The sequence below is a fragment of the Mirounga leonina genome, unplaced genomic scaffold (assembly GCF_011800145.1).
Source record: "Mirounga leonina isolate KUSES-001 unplaced genomic scaffold, KU_Mleo_1.0 Mir_115, whole genome shotgun sequence".
NCBI lineage: Eukaryota > Metazoa > Chordata > Mammalia > Carnivora > Phocidae > Mirounga > Mirounga leonina.
In genome coordinates, this window is record NW_023270268.1 from 95244867 (window position 1) to 95259848 (window position 14982).

At 44.7% G+C, this 14982-nt stretch overlaps 1 protein-coding gene across 1 annotated transcript in view; it reads right to left on the reverse strand.

Annotated features, from left to right (window-relative positions):
• The window catches only part of GAP43 (growth associated protein 43), a 100688-nt gene that overhangs the window by 50217 nt on the left and 35489 nt on the right, over positions 1-14982 (reverse strand). The gene's annotated exons all lie outside the window — the stretch shown is intronic.

Genomic DNA, 14982 nt, shown 5'->3' on the forward strand with positions numbered 1-14982 from the left:
AAAAACAAAAACAAACAAAAAAAAAACAACTCTGATTTTCAGTCCAGGGCAAAGTCCTTTTTTTTTTTTTTTTTTTAAGTTTCTGGTCAGGTGGGAGCACAGCAAATATATAATGACTGAGAGCATGTAAAACATCAAGAGTGATTTTGCAAATCCCGGCAGGGTGGTGGTGAGGGAACTCTCTTTTTCCCATCAAGTAAAGGGTGCCACATATTGCTGCAGCTCCAGAGTTATAATAAATGAGTAAGAAATGCTCCTTGTTTGGCTAAATTAGAGGACTAAATATCCCATTTTGGAAACTGGAATAATAATGTTAACTTTTCAGATAACAGCTAGTGATCAAGACATGGGTCTTTACTCACTTTCATATATTATTTATTGGAAATGCACAGCCCACCTGCCATAGAATATGAGGTGGCATATGCAACACAGTATAAGGTGCTACTGGAGGAGAACTCAGTTTCCTTTCAAAAGGGCTCTTTTATTTTGTATTATGTATTTGTAACTCTTTCTGTCCTACAAAGACAGAGAGAAGAGGTAAAGGGCATACGATAATTGGTAGCTTCTAACAGACAAAAGTCAGCACATGAAAGACCTTGCCCATTTTGCTCACAGCTGGATTTCCAGTTTCTAGAATGGTGTCTGGCACTTGGTAGGTGTTTGATTAATATTTATTGAATGATTCCAAAATGTGACCCTGTCAGTATCATTTCAGAAAGATGATGACAGACAAGGAAGTCTGGGGTTCCATTTTGTCAACTTTCCTTAAAATCCTGATTTCGCAGGGATGGAATTCAAGAGCATCTGACTAAAACAGGTATGTGTCCCCCAGTACCTGAATAACTGACCTCATATGGTGAGGTTGAACACAAAAACCAATTACAGAAATGAATGAGTAGAAATCAGAGAAGAAGAGAGATCGCAAACCTATAGAATGGCATTGATAATAAAAGGCACTTGAAAATGGCAATAAATCTAAGATAAAGACAAATGATTTATATTTATCTTATCTATGAATTGGCTAGAGTCATATCAATCAAATTATTTTTCAAATATATATCTCTGATGCTTCATTTGTAAAACAGGTGAAAATATGCATTGGGGATTGTTGGAGACTCCTCCCCTTTCCCTCTATTTATACTTAATCTGTATAATAAGCTCCAGGGCCTATGATAGTGAGCTGGGGATAACTAATAATACCTTAGTTATTCAAAGAAGAAAGCTCTCCCTCCAGAAACTGGAGCTGCGGAGAGCCCCAAGTTGAGATGAGGCACATACTTAATGCTGGTCCATCTATCAGGACATATGGTGGACAGAATTTGACAAAACTCTTTCAGAAAACCTTTGAGTATGGCAAACATGGTGTCCAAGCAAATACTCGCTAAGAGTCAGGTCTGGGAGTAGGACGAGCCCCTCTGACAAGTGTCCATTGGAGTTCATGACCTCTATAAGTATTCACTACCTCTACAAGTGTTCACTGCCTTGACAAGTGGCGCGCTGAAAGGAGAAAAAGGCAGGCAAGGTGAGGGAGACACTAAATCCTGCTCTTGGAGAGGTTTCTATGCCTACAGAGGCCACTGAGCGGGAACAAAAGGGAGGCACTCCCTGTCAAGTGCTGAAAAGGCTGGGCTCACACAGGAGAGTGTGAGAGAGACTGGGGGGCTCCTTCTGCTAACGCTTGGACAAAGAGGGAGAACCGCGGGCAGCCAGTACATCTGGGAAAAGACAGAAAAGCAGCCAACCAGGGCGCCTGGGTGGCTCAGATGGTTAGGCGTCTGCCTTCAGCTCAGGTCACGATCCCAGGGTCCTGGGATCGAGTCCCACATCGGGCTCCCTGCTCCGCGGGAAGCCTGCTTCTCCCTCTGCCTCTCTCTCTCTCTCTCTCTGTCTCTCATGAATAAATAAATAAAATCTTTAAAAAAAAAAAAAAGAAAAGCAGCCAACCAACAGACCGCCCCTCGTACCACCATCACGGGTGAATTGCTCCCAGGTGTGAGTTCCCAAGAGCAAACCACGCCCCAAGCTGCCGGAGAAGGTGCTCAGAGCCAAGCAGTGGGAAGAGAAACCCCAGGCCCCAGGGAACCTGATAGAAAACTATCCTCCTTCCAGACAAGATGCTCCAAAAGTCTCTTGTTAGACACTCAGGAATACAGGACACAATGAGCTTTTAAATAAATTATTATATTCTTCCTCTTATAATGAACAGTGATTACTGATTTGTTATTTCCTAATTAAGCCTCTTTCATCAATTATATTCCAAGTCAGTCGTACTTGAAGTATTTTGTTCAATGAATGCATGAATGAGAGAGACCTCCCTCAACCACTCTAATGCACACCCTTCCTCTTGGTCTACTTAACTTGCTTTTCCTTCTTTGTGCTTATAATTACCTGACATATTTTTATTTCATTACTAACTGACTCTTTCCTTGGACTATAAATTTTTGGAGAGCAGGACCTTGTCCGTTTTCTACAACCCTCAAAATCTCGGTAGCTAAAATAGTGCCAGCTCGTGGTTGATGCCCCAAAAACGTTTATTTGTAGTTGTCGTCAAGTGACTCTGTGCCACACTGTGCTAGTGACCAGAGCACAGCTGGTGTCCACGAGCAGCAGCCCTCTGACTGGCCAGGTGTCCCGTCTCCACTCTGGGACACCAATGCCTGGGGTCTCTCTCTCCTCTTACACGTATCGAGAGTAAACAGCATATTCAGGTAGTATTTCAACCCAGTCCTCAGCATAACCATGTGAGGAGCACATCGCAGTGCCTATTTTATAGTTAGGATAACTGAGAAAACAGAAAGGGGCCTGTGTTATCCAGCCTCGGAGTGACAGGACCCTCCCTCAATCTTACTCCTCATCCAGTGCGTTTTAAAGAATGAGGAAGCCAGGATTCCCTGGTATTTAAGAGCACGGGCTGTAGAGTCCAAGGTGTGTCAGATTGGATCTCGACTCTGTCACTTGATCCCCAGCTCGAGCTTGGCTGGTCAGCTTCAGTGTCCTTACCTGTATGACGGAGGGGAGAACAAGTTTCTCACACTGGATTGCTGTGAGGATCACATGAGTGAGTATGACAGATAAAGTTCTTAGCACAGTCCCTGTCACATTCAATAACGGCTAGCTGCTACTTTTTCTCATCTTGATCATTATCCTCATCACTAACCTCTCACAGTAATTTCTTTCTTTTTTTAAGATTTTATTTACTTATCCAAGAGAGAGTGAGAGAGAGAGAGAGAGAGAGAGAGAGAGAGATCAGGAGCAGGGGGAGGGGGTGGAAGGAGAAGCAGACTCCCCGCTGAGGAGGGAGCCCGATGCGGGACTCAAGGCCAGGACCCCAGGATCATGACCCAAGCCAAAGGCAGATGCTTAACTGACTGAGCCACCCAGGTGCACTTATAGTAATTTCTACATTACCATTAAACTAAGTTAAGACATATCAATAAGATAAGTACTGTAGAGGCCCAGGCCAGGCCACCCCAAAATATACCACACTGGCATATTAATTATTTTGAATTGAAACTACTCGAGAAACAACCGGTTCAAGGACACTCAAGCCCTCCTCTGTCCCCATAAAAGCGGGAAACAAATCTCCCATATGAGAAATACCTTCCCTGTACTAAGAAGTAAAATGATATCCTTATCACCAGAGATAGGGACTTTAAAATTGACAAAGCTGTAGAAACAAACCTTATTATTTTTTTTTTCCTAACCTATTACCTCAGCCTAAATTCTGCTTAGGATTCCTTTTTAAAGTTCCCAAACACCTGTTTCCTTTATCCTGTCAATTACTCACACATTTATCATCTCTTTGTCTAAAATGTATGAAAACTGCCCGCTGTGGTCATTTCTTTGGATCTCAGGTTCATTATTGGGCCTTCATGCACATGTAATTTTCTCCTGTCTCATGTTAATTTAATTCTTAGTTAAGCTGTAAAGACCTCGAAAGGTACAGGAAAAATTTTTCCCTCCCTACCATACCGATGAGGTTTGGCCCTAAGACCTTATTCATCTCCATGATTACTGGTATCCCTACCCAGGGAGGGGAGAGTCCATTTCCTTAACTCTATAGTGCTCCAGAGCTATCCATCCTCAAAGAAATGAGCAGAAATCTGTCTCAAATGTGCCACAATACCCATTCTTTCTATCCTGGGGAAGGGGGAGGATCTGTTCACAGTGTCAAGCATAAACCATAATCCCTCTCCTCTGCCACCGAACACACACCAATCCTCCCTAACTATATCCATCCCTAAACCTCCACATGGTCCAGCATCCAGTGATGAAAATTCACCCAAACTGCATATCTATTCATTTTCAAAATATATACCCTTCACTTGACCACCACCTGCTTGGAAAAAAAATCTCATTCAGCTACTATTTCATATATCTATCCCAGGGATCAAGCTCTAGACCTTACACATCAGTGAAACAATTGCCAGTGTAGGTTCTGAGAGCTAATCTGTTTACTCATGTCTGGTCATACTCATACCTGGTAAAAGCTGTGGATGCAGCTGCCCGACATTTTGTGGGGGCTTAGCTTAGGAACATCTGGTCCTGAGGAGAGAGGGGCTTCATGATTTGGGATTTCTAACTCTATCCACCACACCCCCACTGGATAGTTAGTAGAACTCTTTGAATGTCATTTTACCTAATGTCTAGTGATGGTTCATAACTTGTCATCAGAGTGCATGTGATTATAAAACCTAGCTGACGGCAGATGGACAAGAACCAGGACTCCATTTGCTAAGGAAAAAAAAGAGAGAGAGAGAGAGAGAATAGCTTGAATTTTTGTATTACCGGTTATGAAGTACTTTCAACTTCATAAAACTGTCCCTCTAGGCTGAGCAAGTGTGCTATGCCTTCTACAAAATGAAGAAATTGAAACAGAATGGAAAGCCCCACAAATGGCAGAATGGGTCTTAACCCTAGGCCTCCAATCTCCTACATTTTAAGGAACTTAACAGAGAATTCAATCTAAGAATTCAACACTAAACACTCAGAAGTTATCACTGAAGAAGTAGCAACCCTCACATCAGCATGTAGACTACTCGAAGCACTTTTTACTTAACAGAATTGGTCTTATTTCAGATCCCGGGACAGAGGTGGCTCCAGAATCTCTATGTAGGAGGGGTTAGGGGCAGAGACCCGTTTGGAAAGAGGAGTTAGGTGATTCTGCCTGAAATTGCACTCGTATGGCAAGATTCTTACCATAGGCTTATTTATATGAGGTGGCTGGTGGGATGATTTTACAGGGCGACTGCTATCGATCAGCAATAGTTTGCACATGCCTTAATGTACTAGATCAGTCACCAGGTAAGTGATTGCCCATTTACAGTAGTACTTTAGAAATCTTTCAAAAAGTGCAGGTGTGGGGATGTCTGGGTGGCTCAGTCAGTTAAGCGTCTGCCTTGGGCTCAGGTCATGATCCCAGGGTCTTGGGATCGAGTCCTACATCGGGGGGGGGGGGTCCCTGCTCAGCAGGGAGTCTGCTTCTCCCTCTCTCTCTGCTGCTTCCTCTGCTTGTGCTCTTGCTCACTCTCTCTGACAAATAAATAAATAAAATCTTTTTTTTTTTTAAGTGCAAGTATGTATCCTCTCTGATTCTAGAAGATGTGTTGTGGTATTCTTCCATGTGTGGAAAAAACAATGGAGTGTTTTTGTTGGGGTGAGGCAGGGATGTCAGGTAAAGGGCATAGAGTTTGAGAACAAATAGACTTCCAATTAACGGGGCTTCTATTCCCAAGCTACTAGACAGTAGATCATAACTGAGTCTAAATTTGCTCATGATATGTTTGTTGTTCTTCCTTTCTTATCCCTCCCTTTGTTTTTGGCATCTAGCTCTCTCTTGATCATCAGTCACCGACACTCACTGATCACATGTTCCCTGGCATGGTTTTGGGGTCAAATGATTTGAGTTCAAATCCTGGCTTGGCCACTACTCAAATGTATGACCCAGAGTAAACTACCCAATTTCTTTAGAATGCAGGGTCTTCACGAACCTTCAGATTGGGATACTAATACCTACTGTGCAAGATTTTCTTTAGATGAAAGAAAGTAGTATTTGTAAAGTGCCCAATACTTAAGAACTCCATAAATAATTGTTTCAAAGAAGATATTATGAGTGAAGTGAAAATTACTACTTTCTGGAGACTAGGGACTGAGTGCATTATTTGATAAATATTTTATGATTTTCTTTCCTTGATGGCTCATGAAGGAATTTTTTTCAGGACTATGCACATTTCATAAAAATAATAAATGCCCCTCTCCAAAAACAACAACAACAACAACAAAACCTTTTAAAGGTAAAGACTATAAAATACCATCCGATCCTTGGAGGAAGTAATACTAATAATAAATTGAAAAAAATATATAGTACTATGTGCCCAGTACTCTTCATCCAAGTATTTTATTACATATTTTATATACACACAAAAATATATTTATGAAATATATTATATATATTGACTAGCTTAATTCTAACAAGGCTATAGAGGGGGTACTATTAACTTACAGATAAAGGAACTGAGGCACAGGACATTAAGTAACTGCTCAAAGCACACAACTGATAAGTGGCAGAGCTAGGATTTGAACTCAAAAGACTTGTATAGGTTGCATGTGAGATAAAATCATCCCAAGAAGACAGGGCTGATCTACTCTCTGCCAGGTTTTCCCTGCAGGCTCCCAGGCAAGATGAAGTGTGGAGAGGAGGATGGGGTAATTCAGAGCAGGACTTTCTTATGGCCAGTGCCTACTAGGGTTGGGCTAGTTCCAAGTGTCTAAAGGACCAGGCTTCGGAGCTGTCACCACAATTTCATCTTCCCCTTTCAAAAATCTCTTTACCAAAGAAAAGTACAAATATATTCTCAAAGCAGGGGCTGTGGTATCAGGACCTCATCACCCAGGTTGATGCCATGACTCATTTTCCTTGTGAAGATGTTGACAGGGAAGATTCACACTTGAGATGTTGAGAACAGCCCAAAGACCAGGTTCCCTATTAATTCTGAAAGCAGGAGAGAAAAAATATCAGAGATCAGGGGAAAGTGGCAGGGAGAGGACTCCAGGTCAGGAATTAGGGCTATTTAATTACATGAGAAAGGCAGATGAATGAACCAGAGTCACCCATACGCATTCTTATCGGAAGGAAGGGGTTGAGCCGGTGGTAAAGAGCAGGTTCTGTGACTTATTCCCAAATCTGAGGATTTAATTCAGCCAGAGTTTCTGAATGAGACACTGCCTTTTCTTTGAACCAACTACTCTAGTTCTTTTTCTCACAACTGTAGTGAAGCAAACAAGGAAATCCATCTAGAACATTCCATGGATGTCATACTAGTCGCTCTGATTATATTCTCAAAAACTGTCATACTATTTATGCCACATAGTTCATTGGAGGAATTTAGTGACAGGGTTCACCATGGCACAAAGAACCAGCATACCTCCCACTTTGTGGTTCTGTAGGGAGAAACACTATTTGGTGCCACCAAAGAGAGAAAGTTTTTGAAACTAAACAGGCAAATTCTACAACTTCTGAATGAATCTGTATGAGCTGCACAGGGATCCATCATAATCTGATCATTGAGCCAGAATTGGGTAAAAATAAGGAAATATCAAGTCTGATTCTGAGGTCTTGAGGTGAATGAAAATCACTTTCCTTTCTTTTTGAGGCATAGACAACTATGAGATGTGCCATGACCCTCTCCTAAGTGGTATCGCTTGACCCAAAGAGCCATAGGGAGCACCAAGTCGGCCCGGCACTGTGAAACTGCAAAAAATGACGGGCTTTATGGATGTGTCACAACACAGAGAGGTCTTGAAAACTGTCCTGAGCTTCAGAGTCCCAGAAGGGAGGGTGATGCCCCCACGTTTCCCTGAGTTCCGATTTACTCATCACAAGTCAGTGATTCCCCATATGCCTGTGTCTGCTCAGGACTAGACCCAAGACTACGAAGATTCCAGGGTTGGGACGCCTGGGTGGCTCAGTCAGCTAAACATCTGCCTTCAGCTCAGGTCATGGTCCAAGGGTCCTGGGATTGAGCCCCGCATCAGGCTCCCTGCTCAGTGGGGAGCCTGCTTCTCCCTCTCCCTGCCACTCCCCCAGCTTGTGGGCTCTCTTTCTCTCTCTCTGACAAAGAAATAAAATCTAAAAAAATAAAAGATTCCAGGGCAATCTGATAAGCATTTTCTGTTGTGGTTGGGGCAACTCAAGTTGGGGCAACTGGACAGCTCCAAGCTAGAATAATTCCCTACTTTCTACCTAGGCTGAACTCACAGTTTAAAGTCACATATAAAAGTGCAGTGAGTCTGGAACCTCTGGCTGCTCAGTCAGTTGAACGTGTGACTCTTGATCTCAAGGTTGTAAATTCAAGCCCCAGGTTGGGTGTAAAGATTATTTAAAAATAAAATCTTACAAAAAAAAGAAAGAAAAGCTCATGAGCTTAAAAAAGGAAAACTGCCTGGTACCTCTGCAGCCTGTGTGTGTACAGTCTGGCTGCGCCATGGTGTACGAGCAAGCCAGGAATAAACAACAGAAGGCTTAAATCACTGTGGAGAGCTAAGGGAATAATGGGGGTGGCTGGCGGCAGTAGCCGAGGGGGTGTGCAGGGAGAACTCAGACAAAGATTCTCCTTCTGCCAAAAGGCTGAAATTCCACCTTGGAGCATGATTCCCTTATTCCCTTATTATTATTATTATTATTCCCTGAAAGCTAAAACTATAGACACTCACTTCATTGGTCTGCCTTCCACCCTCTGCTACACATTTTATCAGATTAAGCAAAAGCAGAATTATGGTTTTATAATTTGTCCACTTCCGCCACCCCAAACCACCCTCTGCCCCTCCCCAAACACTTAAAATATTTCCATTGCTTATCACACTAGAAAGAAATGCATTGTTTTAGCATTTGAGGAATTTATGGAATGGACCCAGTCTGCCCTTCCAACTTCTTGTGTGAGCACACTCTTTACTTTAGCCAAGTAATTGATGTGCTGCTCACTGAACACGCACCTCACTCCCCGAGTTCTCTGACCTCACTTATGATGTGGTCCCCCTCAAACATTTCTCTGTCCTGTGTCTGCTGAAACCCTGCCTGCCCTTCACGGCTCATCCCAATCCTTACCTCCTTGGCAGGAGAGTTTTCTTGCATCACCCTAAATGAACAGTCCAGGGGTCAGCAAATTTTTTCTGCAAAGGACCAGAAAGTAATTTTTTTTGGGGGGGGGGTTTCCTGAGCTATATGGTGTCTGTCACAACTCCTCAATTCTATCATTGTAGCGTAAAAAAACTATAGATGCTGCGTAAATGAATGAGCATGGCTGTGTTCCAATAAAACTTTATTTATGAACACTGAAATTTGCATCACTTGCAATTTTAAAGTGTCACAAAATATCATTACTCTTTTGATTTCCTGTCAACCACTTAAAAATGTAGGGGAAATAAAAACATTCTTAGCCCGTACACTGTCATTTACCAATCTCTGGGGCAGGGTATACCTTTACATTAAGCTCCCACAGCATCCTTGGTTGTATTTTCATTAATTTTTTTTGTATTGCAGTTATTGGTGTACTTAATCACCAAACTCCATCATAAGATTTTTGAGGGCAAGAATATTATCTTATTATTAGAGACTGTGATATTGTGACTTTTATTAAGAAATATATATTAGGTCTTTGTCCCCATTTTTGGCACAGAGTTCCTAAAACCCTTTGAATCACCTGGGACGATTGCAATAAAGGCAGCTTTTATTATGTTAATGAGGCGACTTTGGGAGAGCACCTAGAGATGGGGCTGGTGGCTCTGAGAACCAAGTGATTGGAGGGTTGAAACTTTCCATTCCAGCCCCCTGACCTCTGGGGAGAAGTGGGAACTGGAGGTTGAATCCATCACCAATGGCCAATGATTTAATCAATTTGGCCTAAGTAATAAAGCCTCCATGAAAATACAAAAGATCAGAGTCTCAAGAGCACCCCGGTTGCTGAATGTATGGAGGTTTGGGGAGAGCGGCATCCTGGGAGGGGGCAGGGAAGCCCTGCACCCTTCCCCAAACCTTGCCTTGTACATCTCTTCCCCCTGGCTGTTCCTGAGCTGTTCCCTTTAATAATAAACCGGGGATCTAGCGAATAAAGAGTTTTCCCAAATTCTGTGAGCCACTCAAGCAAATTAATTGAACCCAAAGGGGGGGTTCTGGGAATCTCTGACTTACAGGCCGCCGTTCAGAAGTACAGGTAACAACCTGAGCTTGCCATCGGTGTCTGGGAAGGAAGGCAAGATTTTGGGACTGAGCTCTTTACCTGGGGAACGGATGCTATCTCCAAATAAACAGTGTCAGAATTGAGTTGAATTGTAGGACGCCTAGCTGGTGTCCGGGGCACTGTTGGTATAAGAAAGCCCCACCCCCACACTGGAATTGGGTTCCGGGCCCTTCCAGAGGCTAACATTTATAGATCACTTTGTGCCAGGCACTGAGCTAAGTGTTTTCCGTGGAAAATAACAACAATAACTGTGTGAGGGAGGGACTATTATTTTTAGTGAGGAAACGATATTATTATTTTTACAGGTGAGGAAATAATAAGGAAGATTGAAAGTGAGCTCTCAGAGCAATTTAGAGAGCAAAGGCAGAGGCCCTTCCAAGGCAGGCAAGCTTCAGAGAACTGAGAACGGAGTGGCACTGAAGCTCGCCTACCTTAGAGGGGTCTCTGTCCTGTGATCCCTTCGACGCCTGCTCAACTCAAAGGGGTCACAAACACACTGAGACCTGAATCCAGGTATCACACACAGCTTGAGAAGAAATGCAGGGCAGTAGTGAGCGGTGGGAAAAATGCCCGGAGAATGGCTGAGCCCCCGGGTGAGGGCCGCGGCTGTGAGTGAGCCGCAGAACAGCTGTAGTCCCAGAAGGAGAGACGTGAGCTGCAGCTGGGAGGACACTCGTGGGAGAGAAAAAAAGACTTTTTTTTTTTACCATCAGAATTGAGTAAGTTGCTTATGTGCGAAAGCTTTTGTGGAACCAAGTTAGATGGTGCTAAGTCACCAGACAAAAGATCACACCCTCCAGCTCAAGCTACCTGTCTCCAGGGACTGTTTCCAACAGTCTCAGGTCTGAGTGAGGACAACGGAGTGAAAGGCATCTAGATTAGCTGAAGGAACACAGTGACCTGGTAACAGGGGAAAAAGGGGGGCTCCTTAAATCCCCAGGGCTGTTCTATCAGTGAGAAAGAAAAGATGAAGAGGAAATGCTGTTCACAGTTCGGCAGCTCAGCACTCAGATCAGCAGCATCCGTACCAAGAGCTGGGTGGCAATGCACTCTCCTCCCACCCCAGATCTACTAATCAGGATCTGCATTTCTACAAACCTTCTGCACATCACAATGTGGCCTACAACACCCAAACAGACCCATCCTAGGAAATCCACAGTTCCTTTTGAATATTTCTTTACACAAAAATATGATTTCAGAGGTGCTTCTCTTCTCATAAACACAGAGAAATAAGAAGCTGCAGGTAAAGTAGCAGAAGCTGTGGACTAGCCATCAGGAGAGCAGGGCTAGAAACAGGATACATCCCAAATTTGCAACCTCATGGAAGTCCCTTCACTTCCCTGGGCCTCAGTTTCTGTGTCTCTACATGAAGGGAGTTGACTAGGAGACCTAAGACTCAAACATTCTAAGTATCAGAGTTCTAGTTGTGTGCAAACGTATATATGTTCCATTTTCCTATTTCCCTAGAAAAGAAAGCCTCAGAGAAGTTGACTGTCATCCAATCCTACCACCTGGAATGGACAGGGTCTCCCCCACACAGTCACTTACCTTCTAAAATTAGTTATATACATTGAACATTCATGAGACTAAGATCATTCTCAAAATGTGCCAATCTCCAAAGGGGATCACCAAACTGAGGGAGCACAGGATTTTTCCACTGACCAGCCTCCCATGCACTAAGACTCTTGAATCTGCACAGTTCAGGATGACTTTGCTCAGGTGCTTCTATGAACTAGTAATGACCCACCTCATCAGGAAGGCAGACACCACCTTCCTTCTGGCACCTAATTTCAACCCTTTCAGAATGCAGGAGCACATCATTCCTCAGTCAGCCAAAAGCTGCCTCTTCCCCACCTTCCCCAAAGCCTTGATCTGAGAGACTGAAGCTATTCTAAAGAACACCTTACTTTACAATTCTTAAGGCCTCACTGTCAGTCTGTGTGGAAAATCCGAATGAGATTTACTGTCCTAGTTGGGGGGAAAAACCAAGACTGCTAAAAATAAAGAGGAGATGCAAATCACTCATTCTTTGCCACAGTTGGTTTTAACCTACTTAAGAAAAAGAGGTCAGAAAAAGAGAGAGAAAGCTCTAAGCCCCATCAACTTCTTACCCACATCACTTACAAGTGTGGCTGGTCTTCCTCTCCAGCTCCTCTACTCTCCAGGTCCCTTCACAGTCTCTCATTGGGGCGGGGGAGGGGGGGTGGCGGGGAGTGGCATGGGGGCATCCAGACCCTAGAGTAGCTAAGGCCACACCCTGGCTCTCCCCTCCTCTTCCTCAGAGATATGCCCTCAAGTGGACCTGAAGTCACTTACAGCCAGAGACAAAGTCTATCACAGAGTAAGTGCTCAATGTTCAATACATATTTTTGAAGTAAATTTCTAGGCCCAAGATGGAGGTGCTCCTGCCCCTGGCACCATGTCAGTAAACTGAAAGTTACTTTTCATGTCCCTGTAAATGCTCCACTTAACCAGAAACACAGTATATCCAGTCAGCCCATCCCCAAATGTCAAGCCAACCCTGGTCTCTGTATTTATTTCCTTGTTCCTCATTGTTTATCCTATAAAAGCTTCCTTTCACCCCATTTTGCAGTTCCCTGGGACCCTTGAGACCAGAGACTGCTGGCTTCATGAAGTGTTAAAGTCTGTTTGTAACACCTAAATTGACTTCCTTAACCGTTTTTTAACAATATTATTGGATGAACGAACGAATACATGCTGGTACCATATGTTTCCAGGTTAAGAGAAAATCTCACACCAAGTCTAAATTCGGCCACATCTCCAGAAGTCATCTCATTTCTTCCCTTTTGCCTCAGTCAGCTTCCTTCCCTCAATTGTCTAAGGAGCCTGCATTTCATCGCGGGAAATGGTAAGCTCAAATGAAGCAGCCTAGGAAACTTTTTTCTTTTCTTTTCTTTTCTTTCTCTCTTTTTAATAATGAAGGATCATTGTCTCTGGCTCTGACCTAGCTGGTTTTCTCACTGTTATACTCTAATGACAAGGCATTGCTGCTTAGTTTCCAAAGGTCTTTTCCTGCGGACAAACAGAAACCTTCCTCCTTTTCTGGTGCTGGAGAAACAGGCGCGCACAACCCGAGGAATGCTAATGTGCTTTTTGCAGCCTCCAGGCAAGGAAAACTGGGAGGGACAAGACTGCGACTTCCATTTGACCCAGCTTTCACTCTCTTCCTTCCCCCTCACCCCCGCCCCCCCTGCCCCGCAGAGTAACCTTGACAGGACTGAGGGCCCAGTCCCTGCAAGCAGGCTGCTGCTGGTCCTGCAAGCAAGGGGTGAAGGCCAACAGACTAATGAAGGGCGAGGGAGGGAGCCCGCGCGGCGCCCCTGGTACTCCTCCACCGTGGACAGGCCCAAGGCTTTTGTTCTCCGGGCCCCCGAAAGCAGCAGTTACCGCCCAAACAGAAGCTGGCGGAGATTCGTTAAAACAGCACTCCGCGGTGCTGCGGAAAACGAGAAGTCAAACCCGAAAGTGAGGATTACAAGAGGAGCTGTGCCGTGCGAGCAACGCCCCGCGGCCAGGCCCCGCCCACCGCTCCCGCAGCTCCGCCCAGAGTCGGGGCGGTGGCGCGGGGAGGGGCCGGCGGCGCGGGGAGGGGCCGGCGGCGCGGGGAGGGGCCGGCGGCGCGGGGAGGGGCCGGCGGCGCGGGGAGGGGCCGGGGAGCCGGCGGCGCAGCCGGGGAGAAACAAAGGGATGAGGTCACCCTAAAGAGAGGCGGGAGGGAACGCCCAAAGGGGACGGAGAGGGAGACGCGAAGCGGGGCAGTGAGACGGAAACCCGAGTCCAAGTGCAGGGGGAGGGGGCCGGGGGACAAAGGCTGAGCAACGACGCCCGACTCGGGAAAGGGAGGCCAGGCGCACAGTTGTCTGTGCCGCGAGAAACGGAGTGCGGAGAGACCCGGCAGAACCAGCTCTCCTGAGGAAAGATGAAAAAGTTTGCTTAAACCCTCTCCGCTGCTCCCCGTCATGCTGTTCCACAAACTCCCATGGTTTCTGTCAGTTCTTTGAATTGCATGATTTTTCAAAAAAAGTCTGGGGTGTTCTAAGGTTGGGTTCCTGAATCTGAAGTAGTATGTGATGTAGGTTGTTTATATAATTATGTTTATATGATTATTTTTCTGTTGAATGTCCATAGCTTTACTAAGAATGTAAGAGGTGTCCATTACCCCCCAGGAGATTAAATGTTACTAGACTGCGGCATTGTAGGAAAGAAAAGGAAAAAGGGAACAAACAAACAAAAAAACACCTAACATGCAAATGACACCAGGTTTGAGGAGTTCTGTAACACCTCTTCTTTTTGGTTAATCGGGTTAATATCAGTCACCCTAACCAGGATATTTTGATGGAGAAAAGCCAAAGGAGAGTAAGCTTTGTTTAAAGGAAGACTGAAGACTTGGTTCTGAAAGACCCAAGAAATCGGGTTGGAGTAGAAGTTCAGGAGGCGCTGTGGGCATATAAGTGAGTGGAGAGAAAGAATTCCTGGCCTATCTTTGGTTTTGTCTGGGCTGACATTGAGGCAGGTCGTCAAAGGAGCAAGCCTGTATCTCACTGCAGAAGAATATTAACTAATATTCTAGGGCCACTCTTGTGCTTGCTTAACCCCCCACCCAACTGTAAGTTCATTGAGGGCAAGGACTTTGGTTGGCCATTTCAATACCAGTTCCTAGCATAGCTGATAGGACATAGTGAGCGCTCAATAAGTATTTGTGGAGTAAATAATTGAATTGCCACAA